The sequence below is a fragment of the Sinocyclocheilus rhinocerous genome, unplaced genomic scaffold (genome assembly GCF_001515625.1).
Source record: "Sinocyclocheilus rhinocerous isolate Xijiao unplaced genomic scaffold, SAMN03320098_v1.1 scaffold899, whole genome shotgun sequence".
NCBI classification, from domain to species: domain Eukaryota; kingdom Metazoa; phylum Chordata; class Actinopteri; order Cypriniformes; family Cyprinidae; genus Sinocyclocheilus; species Sinocyclocheilus rhinocerous.
The window spans coordinates 293,621-308,366 of record NW_015653460.1 but is presented as its reverse complement, the minus strand read 5'-3'; the positions used below and the strand labels follow the sequence as shown (position 1 = coordinate 308,366).

The following is a 14,746-nucleotide window of genomic DNA, read 5'->3' as shown; positions in this document are numbered from 1 at the left end:
TCGTCACGAGCTGCAGGGTTTAATTTGGTTTTGTTTGTGTATGTTTTTTTTTACTCTCAAAGCTGTGATTCCCATTCACCTCCATTATAAGACTGACAGACTGCAACGGTTTGAGTTAAAAATCTCCGTTTGTGTTCTACTGAAGAAAAAGTCACCTACATCTTGGATGCCCTGGGGGTAAGCAGGTAAACATCAAATTTTCATTTTTGGGTGAACTATCCCTTTAATACAGCAAATGATGAAATCATCTCTTTATGCCTCAGGTTTTTATTTTAAAGGACGGATGTAAAGATAAATGGAAATGGAGCTGCATGAGGTTCATTTATTTAAAGTTTGAATTGTTACAGTCAAATACTTACCCACATCAGACAGAACCTTAATACAGCTCTCCACTGAGGCTTTCTGGGCAGGAACGAGCCAGTTACAGTGGTAAACTCTGAAAACCCCCTGCAGGAGCTGCACAAACACAGGCTGCCGGGTCTGGAGAACAAGAATGCAAAAACAACGAGAGAGGACAGAGAAAAGGATGGAGAGAGATTATATTAGACACAGAGAGACAAAAGGAGGGAAAACAAGTAACTACACATCAATAATAGAGAAGCTGAGAGGAAACTTCTGTGATGGACACTTTCAAAAGATTCACGTTTTCAAGTGAATGAAATATCTGTGCACCATTTTTGGTTTCTACAACATCTTCAATAGAAGGTTCGATAGAAGTTCAATTCTATCGACAGCATAAGACTCAAAAGTCTGTGGGTCAAGGCTAGGGCTGTGCGATTAATCGAAATTGTCATAAAATCGCCATTTGAGCTTGCGCGATTTCTAAATCGCTTTATAGCACGATTTTCCGCGCCTCCGACCTCCCGCAGTATGCTATCCGAACCAATCAGAATGCAGCACGCCTAAATGGAGCACGAGAACAGAACAGAACGGGCGGGCATACAAACGTAACGCCAGGTTCACACACTCCGTCTGTGGTGCATATTTTTTCCGCACCCATGTTAACGGATCAGAGCGTTCACACTGCACGCGATTGCGGTCCGGCAGTGCGCTCCAGGAGCGGTGCGTCTGCAGCAGTCATGCTGCGATCGTTTCCGCACGGAATCTATTTCTGCTGTGCTGCACGCGCTGAATTAAAGTGACAGCGCATTATTCGCGGTAAAAATTAACATGGATTGACACAGAAATTTAGTAATTACACCATAAATGCATATAATTAAAGCCTACTGTTTCACAGTCAACACATGGCTTTTTGGCTAGATTTAAAACAAGGAAAAGTGCACTTTTAGATAAACAACGCAATAATAGATGGCACTCGTGGTGGTAGTTAAACAAAGTTACATTTATTGAGTTTAAAGGTGAATATGTCTATGAAAGATTGTATTACTGTACTGTGATAAAAGAGAAACACAATGCTGAAAAAGCATTTTCAGAAACAACGTTTGGATTTGAAATCAAAATAATGGATAAATGTTGTGTTTGTGGTAAAATCAGGAGCGGACTGCAAACGCGTCCTGTGCGAAAGCAAAATGAGTCCGTGCGGCTTCTGCACCGCATACAATTACTGTATACGCACTGCAGACTGAGTACGTGTGAACTTGGCGCAACAAATCCAGTTCAACATCTGAGGCAACGCCACAAAGAGCTCTATGACCAATGCAAGGCAAAAAAAATCCCTGGACACAGGATTTTTTTTTCTTTTCTGCCATATGTCTATTCTAGAGACATTTTGTTACACCTTTACTTAGTGATTATTTTGCCTTATGTCTGTTCTAGAGACATGTTACAGCTTTTTGATAAAGCTCTAATTGGTTTTCTTTTGGAAATATGTTTCAAATTCACACTGAATGCATTAATGACTGTAAAGCATGTCTGTGTGTGTCAAAACCGTGATTAAAATTGAAATCGCAAAATTGATCAAAGAAATCACGATAGGTTTTTTTTGTCCATATCGCACAGCCCTAGTCAAGGCATTCCAGCGAGTTTTAAAGCAGCTCATATGTTGGTTAAAGCACTTATGTTATATGTTGCCAACATAATTCCTACATTTTTTAAAGAAAAAAAAAATACTTTTATTAAGCAAGGATGATCAACAGTGAAAGTAAAGACATGTATGATGCTACAATAGATTTATATTTTAAATAAACGCTGACCTTTTGAACTTTCTATTAATCAAAGAATCAAATAAATAAAAAAATACATTTTCATAAAAAATATTTTTCAACAAATATGTTTTTAAGCTATCATGAAAAAAAACATATATCAAGCAGCAACTGTTTTCAACATTAATTATAGTAAATGTTTCTTGAGCAGCAAATCAGCATATTAGAATGATTTCTGATGGATCATGCGACACTGAAGACTGGAGTAATGATGCTGAAAATTCAGCTTTGTCAATACAGGAAAAAATTACATTTCAAAATATATTCAGAAAAAAAAAATATGGTAATAAAATTCACAATATAAAATTTTTTAATTAAATAAATGCAGCCTTGGTGCTCATACGAGGCTTCTTTCCAAAAAGGTCAAAACAAATCTCACTGGCCCCAAACATCTGACGTCTGACTTTAGTAAAGCTAATAGAATTACTGCACATGCCATTTTTGTTTGATTGCACAAACTAAGGGACTGGTTTCTGTGGTATTCCACAGCAGAAGATGCTATCAATAGAGACTAGCTTACATTGAACCTGACACATCTCATTAAAGACAGTTTCTTAAAAAGAAATTCATACACCCATATTTGTGGACATTTCTCTAATTTTCTTACACGTATATAGGCTAAAAGGTTAACAAATTATGATGTGTTGACACCTCCAGTGACAGAAACTAACACCACATCTTACCACCAACGCAACAACACTCAGAAGAAACGTGCAAAGCTGAGAGGAAGGATGGCATGTTTACCACTCTACAACTGCAAGACTTGCTTAAACGCTTTCTGGACGACTAGTCTAGTGCGCACAAGGGCTTAATTGTGAAAAAAAAAAAAAACTCAGTGTGATCTAGTTTCCCACTCAAACAGGATTACTAGCGAAGAGTCTAACCCAAACTACGTCACCACATTCCATGAGCAACCACTGTGAAGTCATTACAAAGCGGTACCTCAGTTATTTTGCCTAAAATGGAGGCCTGTCACAGCAAAGAGAGATGTGAGAGATCAGAGAAGGCAGCTGTCATGAAGCAACACTTCCAGGAAAGAATGAATGGGGTTTAGGGTCGATACATGACACAGTATGAGGAGGCACTTGCTACTTTACAACTGCAGACTAAAGTAATAAAAATAAATTCATTCATTCATTAAAAAATAAGATTTGTCTGTATCTACATTGGTCAAAGGAAACCAGACATGTATAATGTTACAAAGATTTTAACATCAAATAAATGCTGTTTTTAAGCTTTCCACTCATCAAAATGTCATGACAAAAAAAACTAAATATCTACAAAAATATTAAGCAGCAACTGTTTTCAACATTGATAATAGTAGGAATGTTTCTTGAGCACCAAATCAGCATATTAGAATGATTTCTGAAGAATCATGTGACACTGAAGACTGAAGCAAAAAATTCTGAAATTTCAGCAGCATTTCAGAAGAATATATGACATTACATTACAATTATAGCCTTGGTGAGCATAAGTGAATTTTTTCAAAAACATATAAATGGTAGTGTAAATATATATGTATATATAATATAAAAATATGTAATAATAATAATAATAAAAAACAATATATAGATATAATATAATATAGATATAATATGTAATATATAGATATAGATATAATATGTAATAATAATAATATGATTATTAGATAGATAGATAGATAGATAGATAGATAGATATGAGAATAAATTGAAGAATTGAGAAATATGAAAATTGAGAATAATGAAAAAATGACATAAAATATCTGTCTTTATGCAAGATTTAACTTATTTTGATCTGTAAAAACAAACAGTGAAGTCTACTTTTAAAGCTCTTTAAAACCTAACCAACAAAATAGGCATCATGTCGCCTAAAGCTCAGAAAGTTAAAATAATGGTACTGTACAGATCTAGTACCATTCATGTGATTTCTTTTATCTCCAGACAGCAAAGTCAGACGGGCTACATGGAAAGACGGTCAATAGTGAAAATACCAGGTTTTCCAAGAAAAGCTATACTGTCAGCCTCCACAGCCACCAACGCTCTACAAGCATACACACACTATGTGGATCGGCCCTGGTTTCTCTCATTGCGAAATGGAGATGTGGGAAGTGTGTGCATGTTGATGAGAGAGGAGAGTTCTTGGAAAGCTCTGATCGGTGCGTCAGTCGCCCGTGGTCAGGCTGATTCTTTAGAAACCCCTGAGTGTGATGAAACGGCCTGAACTTCTACAGATCCTACGGGTCTCACAAAGGACACCAGCAGGTTAGCGCTAGAGAAGGGGAGGGGCTTTTACAGATACTTACGTACATATGATGTGCCACCTAAGCGAGGAAGAGGTGAAAAATGGTTAAGATATTATCTGGAGGGTCTATTTTCCCACGGGTAAAGATAACGATGTGTTTCCTTCAAAGAAATCAAACCGCTGTAGAAACTGAAGAAGGTGGTGAACCAAATATGAACTGAAACTGACAGCTGAAAGCAACACATACCTAACTTGTGCAGATATATCACGAATATTTCAGTATTGGGGTCATTACCTGTAAACTAGTGCTTTGGTCGGAGAAAGGGGAGCTGAAAAATGTCGTCACAATACTCATCACAGTTTCTGTCACGTAGCTTTCTAACGTCGTGTCAGCATGTTTGCGGTCGCTTGTATTGTTGCAGACCTGGATGCAAAGCAAGCATAAAGAATAGACAGAATTATTGTGGCCTTGAGTCATTTGCTTCAGTAAGCACAGTCAGAACATACACTGATTCACCCTTTTGCTGCCCCAAAAAAGGACTGCAGACGTCATATAAATAAAAACCCATATAATACCACAAATAATGAATCACTCCTACTCAACTTAAAAAAAACCCACAGGCAATCAACAATTAGACAATGTTAGTTGCACGCTAGCAAGCAACAGATTGGTACTTTTTGGTACTTTACACCTAAACGCCCAAAAAAAATCCCCAAATCGGCTTCCATTACCCTGCATATGTCAACCAGAAAGTTCTCAAAGAGCTTCCACATGTGGTTGCTGGTGTAGATCTCCTTCATTTCGACCTCTGTGTCCACGTAGCAATGGTTCAGGAAGTTGATATACGCAATTTTGACCTAAAAAAGGACAGTATACATGCAACTTAATTTTCGCAACAAAGATATCAGTAAGCTATATTCTGGGGCTACCTGACTTAGGGAGACGACAGCAATTAGACCAGTGACATATAGATAGTATTTTAAAAATATATTTCATTAATTTAAGTTTTATGTATTAGTAATTAGATTTATTTTTTCTTATGTCTTCAAAAAATCTAATTGAAGATCAGTTAGATCAGATAACTCAGATTCTAAATGATATCATTTAATTGTTTTTAATAAAACCTTTAAATTAATTTAGGTTTTATGTAATAAAATAGAATTAATACAAATGCAATTACATTTATTTATTTATGTTCTATATATTAAAATCATGTAACTTTTAAAATAAAAAAAAAAATAAAAAAAAGAATTAAATTAAGTTTCATGTATTAAAAAATAATATTTTAAAATGTAAATCAAGGTCATTTTAATTTGTTTTATTTATTAAAAATATCAAACTGTTTTACAATTCTAAAAAAAACTAAATTAATTTATTTAATTAAAGTTGTATGTATTAAAATAAAAATTACATTAATTTATTTAAGTTTTATATATTAAACTAATCGGTAACACTTTATTTAAGGTGTCCTTATTACACGTTACATGTATTTACTATTATAATAACAATAAATAAGGCATAATTACATGCAAGTAACCCTAAGCCAAACCCTAATCCTAACCCTAACCATATAGTAAGTACATGTAGTAAATTAATATTACTCAGTACTTAAATGTATAATTACACTGTAACAATGACACCTTAAAATAATGTGTAACCAAATCATCTAACTGAATTAAAACTCTAAAGAAACATAATTTTTAAAAAAAACAATCCTCAGCAACTTTTACTGAAGAACATAAGGTTCTTGCAATGTATGGAATTACAACATTATTAAATATATCTCCCACTTTGTGGTACTTGATTTTGAAAACAAGCAGCTTTGTCATAACTACAGAATAAATATTAGATTTTAGCTTTTCATTCTTGTGTTAGACAATAGGGGGCCCTTTGAGTTAAACAGACCCACTAATTTAGACTCTGAACATTCGGCCAGTGCCAATCTAGTCTCATGTATCCAGACTTTGGACTTGTCTGGTACTCACTGCAGCTTACTCTGGCCAAAATTCACACACTTAGACAGGAACAGACCATCTGACCAATATAAAATATCCAAGCACAGTTTGTTTTGTTTTTATGTGCCGTTTAGGGGAGGCTAAACAGACAATACCACAATAACACAATGTTGCAGAAAAAAATAACCCTCATATTATGCAGCATGAACCTCTAGGCCACTGACCTCAGGGATGCAGTCTTTGTGTGTAACCACACGGACAATATCGTCCAACGGCAGCAAGGAGTTGCACTTGATCTCGGTGTAAACGTTTTTGCCCTCCGTGCAGACGGCCAGCAGCTCCACCAGGTGGATGTGGTACATGAGGGGGCTGTTTTCATCCATCCGGTCACGCTCTGAACGCATCATCTGGACCAGAGTCTGGAAGGAGGCCCGGTCATTATAAAAGACCAGCACATCCTCTCCAGAGTTCACCAACTGCAGAAACAAAACTGATTCATGTTAGACATAACCACCAAAATCAAAAGCAATTTCAGTACATCAGCCACCCACCTCAGCCATTACGATATCCTGGCATTTTTTGATAAATTTGTTCTCGGCCTTGACGATGGTCTGCAGGAACTTCAGGTACTGCACGTGTCTGCCGTGGGTCTCGATGCAGTGGACGAAGTGCTGCACGACGCGCTCGTTCATCTCACTGCACAGCTGAAAATTGTTCATGAAGATGTGCTGCATGGTGATGGCCTCCAGGATCTACACATGACAAAAAAAGATCAGATGTGTTCTGTTTGTTCTCTGAAAAAGCGAAAAAACTAAACAAAACAGTTTTTTGGGCCTGTCTCTTTAAATGCAAATGATCTGCTGTTCCCCGCCCTCTTTTCCAGAATAGAGCTGCGCCATTACAGCTGGTACCTGCTAAAAACATCTGTTTTGGTTCTGATTATCATATTTATCGTGATGAAATCATGCATTTTAAACCATATGAGTTTAAACTTCTGATATACGGTTTTCTGAACACATCCGAAGCGCACGGAGAGAAAGCAGCTGTCACAGCATGTGAGTATTAAACTAAGTTCTCATTCACACACAAGTTTACGTTAAAAACACACATGAGTTACAAAAACAGTCGGTTATGTCTGTGAAGGTAAACTGCTGGGAAATAAATTGCATGTTTATTTTAGATCTGTGTGGCAGCAGCAATATACAGTAAATAAATTAATAAATACACTGCTCTCTTGTCTAATCTGAGGCTGGGACTCTAAATAGTGTTCTGTGCTTGTCTCTGCAGCCAAAGACAGAACAGTTAGCGTGTTTTGCTCAAACTTTCGCCATGGCATTAGAACTGGTACACCATTGTCGCTGTCATATGACCCCTTTAATGATTTGTTTAAGATGTAGCAATATGGAAACTGAAAACATCCGTCTGTCTCACCGCCCCCCCACCCAACACTTGTCCTTTTCTGATGTGTGTGTGTGTGTGTGTGTGTGTGTGTGAGAGTGGTCAGACTCTGCTGGGAGTCCGTCTCCTGCATCCATGCCTTCATCCCCCTGTCGCTTGTACACCCAGAGCTCAGATTTTTCCACATTAGATCGCAGCTGGTCAAGGTCTGATTTGATCTGCTTGTAGTTGTCAACATCCTGACTGGTCACTAGAAGCTGAACCTATAGGGAAAAAAGGGGAGGGATGCATGAAGAATTCAAATACAAACAATTGTATGCTTTGAAACATCAACAGCAAGAAATGGACTAAAAATGGCAATACCATTCATTAAAATGATTTAAAACAGCAATGTCTTCGTGTTACATACCTGTTTGAAAGCCATGAGTACTTCTTGTCTCTGGCTGAAGTGTCTGAAGAGCAAATGTAGGGCTCCAGACACAAGCGGTGGATAGTCGTGCATAGTGAGGTGCAGCAGAACCCTCAAAAATGTTCTTCCACCATGGTCATCAAGATCCAGAGGTGTGTTCTCCTCACTGAGATCAGAAAAAACTAGTTACACACTTACGTTCTCCTGCAAAGCACCTTCTTATTCAAGAAATGAATTCTTACCTTCCACCAAAAATTCCTTCTGCTTGTTCTTCAATGTTCTCAAAGTCCAGAGCTGTAAAACACACAGAAAAACTCACATAATCTGTAGAGTAACTTGTGGGTGATAGTGATCGGGATATACTGCATACCTGGGATACAGTTGGGCCCGTCTGCATTCGCAGCTGGCACTGCATCCACTTGCGTGTTGCTCTCGTCAAACTCACGTTTGAAGATACAGAGCAAGCAGGAGATCCTGTAGTCCAGTCGTACATTCAGTATAAACTGAACAACAAAAACACAAGGTTCAGTTTTGTACCAGATTTTTACCTGCTTTCAACATTTTGAAGCTAACTGACTGTTTGGTTGAAATTAAGGTTCCTCAGACAGGACATAAAATTAAATACAATTAAATTAATTTAGAGTATATTTTAAAAATATTATTAAATTATTTTTAATCACCTGTAGGATTTCTATGATCTTCAGTTTGGTGTCCATCACCAGAATGTCTTCCTTCTCTGGTTCTGTCTGGGTCTTCACCACATCACCATCAGGGGGTGTTGTGGGGGTTGTGGGTAAGAATCCGCCTCCTCTTAGGACCACTTGGGTCATCAGCTCCCCAACGCCATGGATGGATCTCATTACATTGCTACCTGTGAGAAACATAACCAACAAATCGTTAAAAATTCATTTAGTGACTGTTTGAAAATCATTCACAGGACAGTTGACTAAAACTGTTATAATATGAGAAAAAGATTCTTTACTTTTGGACTCATCTCCTTTTTCCATTTTGTTGACGGGATAGATGGTGCTGACATTAACACAGTCCAAAATGGCCAACAAGATCTTAGTCAAACGCAACAAGTCGCTGAAGTTGTAAAAGCCAAAGTAAATAAGGTTTCTTGCCAAGTTCACAACCTTAAAAGCACAAAAAGCAACACAAGAGTTAGTCACATCCAGTAACAACCCAAGCTCGTCACTATTGCACATGCTGGATGGGCGACTTACCTCAAAAGTCAGTTTGTTTTTCTCCTTATCAGAGAAAGGAATATTCTGACAGACCACATCCCTGAGGTAGTTCTCCACAAAGTCCATAGTGAGGGCAAAGCGCTCCTTTATCTCATCTCTACTGGTTCCATCATTATCATAACTAAAACCAAAATACAACATTGAATGCACTCGGTTGAGACAACTACAGAAAACTAATAATGGAGGGCTGTTTAAAAAACACTTCAACGTACTCATCGATGGCAATTTTGGACGGGATCTCGGACCACAGCCTGGCATACTTCACAGGCATCACTTGTTCCTGCGGGTCACGGTCTACATGCATGTGAAGCATCAGCCGGCAGAACGAGGCACGGAGGTCGTAGGGTAGGTCTTCATCCGACATGCAGCGCAGGATCAGGTCTACATCCAGCTGGCCCGATATCTTCTCTATGGCCAAGTACTGGCGGTCCAAACACATCCGTGCAAACAGGTTCAGCTGGTATCTAAGAAAGAAAATGAACCAGGAGAGGATGTTACTGAGAGAACTGATGTTTTGATTCGTTTTTTTTTTACCATTTTGAACTTGAAAGCATTTTTGGGTTTTGCCCTGATAAACTTTGACCCTTGGTTTATTTCCTGTTGGCTGACCTGTAGTAGCTAATGACCTCCTGGTCCTCTTTCTGGCCTTCTTTAGCATCCTGTGCCAGCTCTCTGACACTCTTACTCTTGATCTCCTTACCGCTGTCCTTCCAAAACAACCACACCTCCTCCTCATCCTCCTCTGACTCCACTGGACCCTCTCCAGACTCCACCTCAAACCGAGACAACACCAGCCTGGGTCGAGAGAGAAAGATACAGAATTTAAATGGAACTGGCAACAAACAACTCATAATTATAACCTAGAATGGCAAACATTTTGTACATCTACATTATGTCAGTGTTGATTTTCATTATGTTTTCTTTGAAAAAAAAATATTTTTATCACGTGAAGCCTATTGCATGATCTTAGCCTTATAGAAAGAGACAGATAATGCCCATCACTGATTTTAAATTACTTAAAGTACTTCACTCGCATTTCAGAGCATTCCTTGGTACTTCTTAAATGTGTCACTTAACAACAAACAAATTAATTAATTAAATAAATAGAGACATTTATTAATATTAATTATTAGGATTCAAATGTTTAGGGTCAGTAAAGTTTTTTTTTTTAAGTAATTAATACTTTTATTTAGCAGGATGCATTACACTGATAATGTTCAAAAGGATTTTGTTTTAAATAAATGCTGTTTTTTACTTTCTACAAAAATATTAACAGCACAACTGTTTTCAACACAGATAATAATAAGAAATGCTTCTAGAGCAGTAAATCAGCATATTAGAATGATTTCTGAAGGATCATGTGACACTGAAGACTGGAGTAATGATGCTGAAAATTCAGCTTTGCATCACAGGAATAAATTACATTTTAAATTATATTCAAACAGAACACAGTTATTTTAAATTGTAATATTATTTCACAATATTACTGCATTTTTGGTCAAATTAAATGGAGCGCTGGTGAGATTAAGAGACTTAAAGCATTAAAAAAAATTACCAATCTCAAATTTTTGAACAGTTGTCTAAACTGAAATTATTTTTAGATTAAAACACTAATGACATAATTAAAAACTAATCCTAGCATCTAATAATTCACTACATAATCACAATATAAAAAATCTCTCACTTGGTCTCTATAAGGATGTCAGCATTGGCAGGATTCAGCACCGCGTTACAGATCAGCTCCTGAGTCACTGGGATGGACTTGTTCATTGACACACACAGATCGGACAGGTAGTCCAGAAACCTAAACATAAACAGTACATGGAAATATGTCAGACTTCTATCTTTCTTGGCACTCACATAAGCAAACATGTTTAAGCATTGCTCTCAAACTTTTGGTCAGACACTATCCCACCTTGGTTCACGGTTTTTCCTCACAAGACTAACAAACGTTTCAATTTCTGCCGCCGTGATGTGCTTCTCCAAGAGTTTGCGGTTGTTGTGGAGGAGGGCCGTTATTGTATCTTCGGCCAACACGTCGTAGCCAATCTGTTTCTGCATGAAGCGGAACTGCTTGGCGATGTATTCCTGGACAGAGGGCACAAAGAGACAAAGTAAATACTTCTGCTAAAATGCAACAATTCTCATTTTTGTTTAGTTTGAAGTGAAGCACTAAAATAGTTATTATAAAAATAAAAAATAAAAAATTATAGTCCAAACAAAAAAAAAAAAAAACAGGCAAAAACACAAAATCACCAAAAATAAAATGCAAACATTAAAAACTAAAATCTAACTCAAAATATTACCAAAAAAAAAAAAAATTATATCACTGGTACGGAAATAACACTGCTGATAACTAATTAAAGTATTTAAATGCCAATTTATTTATATCCAATCCCTTTTTATTGTAAGTAAATAAATATACAAATAAATAAAACTTTATGGCTGTATTTTCAGCTAATGTCCTCTGAAGATGTTTGCATCAACATTTCTATGAATGACTGTGTTTACGAATAGTATGACACTTGAGCTTTGATTGTAAATTAATATCATCATATAAAGAATGCAAATAACTTTAGTTAAACATCCCGTATGGTTTGATTCATACAGTAAAGTAATTATCCATAAAGAATGTCTATCTGCATTTATTGAGAGGTTTTTGCTCTGGTAAGGACTTTGTCTGTGTGTGTGTGTGTGTGTGTGTGTGAACATGGCCACTTCCTTTGTCAAACACAGAATAAATTAATAAACCATGTTAAATACAATTAAATGCATTAGATATATTTAATTAATTACATTGATATGTCAACACCTACAAATACATGACACTGAATTTTGAAACCTTTGAAAGTTCAGTATTTGAGGTTAGATGGCATTATATATAGTTTTTTAGAATGGCTTAACACTTTAAAAAGTATTCATTAGACATGTGTAATGTTGGAAACCACAGGAAATCACACTCATGCCTGCAGACACAGATAACATCTTGAAGTTTATGAATACATGAGAGAGAATCTAAATGAAGGCAAGCTGAATTGAATCATATCAGCATGGCTTTAGAGAACAAACAAATGGGACTTTGGGTCCTGCATTTTCACAATATGATTTTTTATGAGAAAAAAAAGCAGTACAGATAAAAAAACAATATTGAAATGTTCGTTAAATATCATATCAATCATTGTATGAGGTCTGTGAGGTTTAAGGTTGAACCAGAGATACTCCCATGTCGGCTGGTGCTCCTGCAGACCCACCTGGTTCTTCCTGTAGTCCTGCTGTGAATGTCGCAGCACACGGTAGCACAGTCTGCAGATGTGCCTGAAGGGCGCGTGTCTCTGGTCACCCAGCTCCTCCAGACGCAACATGGGACCATCACCGCTGTCTGTGAATGGGGCCTGAAGCAGCTTAAAGATCTATTTGATGGAGGAAGAATAGAGACTGGAATGAATAATACATCTGATGTATCTACACTCCTAAAAATAAAGGCTCCTTATTTGCTTTGATGAAGAAAGTTTAGAAGTTTTCCACTGCAGAAAAGAAAAATGTTCTTCAGATTATATTAATATTTATTACAATAAGAAAAAGAGAACTCTTTTAAGAACTGTTCACTGAAAGGTTCTTTAGAGATCCAAAAATTGTTGTTCTATGGCATCGTTGCGGGGAAAAAATCCTTCTGGAACAATCATTTTTAAAACTGTATACCATCTAAATATGGTCTCTGGAACCAACCATCCTGACCAAAAAGTTAATAGGTTTCAGTTTGCAATTACATAATGAAAGACTTTTTATGAGCCCTGATGTTTATATCAAGAAAAACTGATTTACTCTTTTACTCATTTAATCTTTTAAATGTTATTCTAAACCAGGGATGAATGAGACTAGTCAAAATTTGAAATACTAGCTGACTAGTGGAAATTTAGTAATTTGAATGTTACCAAGCCAAAAACAAAGTAATGTCACCTCAAATGTTGCATGCATGCATTTTCTTTGCACCTCTTACTTATGATAAAGGTTTAAAACAGGACACATTATGAATGAAAGGGAACTGATTTTCTTTGACATTTTTTTCATGTTATCTCAATATAAATAGTGTTTATTAGTGCAGTGTTTACAAGGGTAACCATGGTATTCACTGCATGTCTGCTTGTCCAAAAGCGCCACCTGCTGTCAGAGAGTGAATTTGAATTTTCATTCGGCCCGTCTGCTGCTTTTGTTGCCGTCAGTGTGTAAATTTTAACCGTTTGATGGAAAATAAGAGCAATTTGGATAATAAGGTATCAAGAATTATTTGACTGTTTGATTCATCATTTCAAATGGATTGCATATGCACACAATGTTTTCTGAGGCTTAGCGCACATCCCTATTCTACACCTGAAAATGTTCATTTTAAGGTGAAGGGCATGTCTTTTAGGCACTACAAGTGGTGAAGTGTGAGGTATTGAAGAACATCCTACCTGTTTTAAGATATTCTGCTCTCTCATGAGTTTCTGCCGTTCACGGTTGGGTTTATTGACCATGATCTCCAAAACATCCTGGCCATTGTTGGGAATGTCCACCACGAAAAACACAAGGTCCTCGAGTAGCTTAGTGACAAACCTACAGAATGTGCAGAGAAAAGAAGGTCAAGTTGGTTTAAACTCATAACAGTCCCTAATCAAGGGCAAAATACTTAATTTTCCACTAGAAGTGGTGGAAAATGTTACACATTCATCACAGCAATGCTTTTGAAATTCCAGTTTAAACCTCTGGGAATAGTTCCCACATAGAGTTTGTACACTGTAATCAATTGATACAGTAAAACAACGTGAAGTGTTAAATGAGGTCGAAGCAAAAACATTTAGTCAGGGGTCGCTAAAGGACTCAAGCACATTCCTATCCCAGATAATCTCAGGGGTCGTACCTTCTTTCATTCTGGGTGATTGTGCCCTTCTCTAGCTTGCCAGCGATGGATGCCAACACTTTACTGGCATCGTTGGCAAAGTCTAGGTCCCTCACCTCCGCAGGAGGGACTGGCACAATGGCGAAGGCCTCTTTATCTTCTTTGATAGGAGATGTGCCAATCTGAAGGAGAAAACAAATTGCAATTTAGTGCAACAATAATATGAAGATAACATGATAATCGGAACAATATTATATTGAAGATGATGTCGATTATAATACATTCTATTTTATAACTTTTACATTTTACATAGACTTCATACAAAATATTTCAGCATGGCATATTAATTGTTTATTTAAAATGTAATTTTAAACAATTTATATATATATATTTTACATTCTATAACCTCTTATTTTACACAGACTTTATATATATATATATATATATATATATATTTGTGTTTTATATATATTGA

At 36.6% G+C, this 14,746-nt stretch overlaps 1 pseudogene; it reads right to left on the bottom strand.

Moving 5' to 3' along the window:
- LOC107715792 (inositol 1,4,5-trisphosphate receptor type 1-like) overlaps positions 1 to 14,746 on the bottom strand; it is a 146,758-nt pseudogene that overhangs the window by 81,808 nt on the left and 50,204 nt on the right.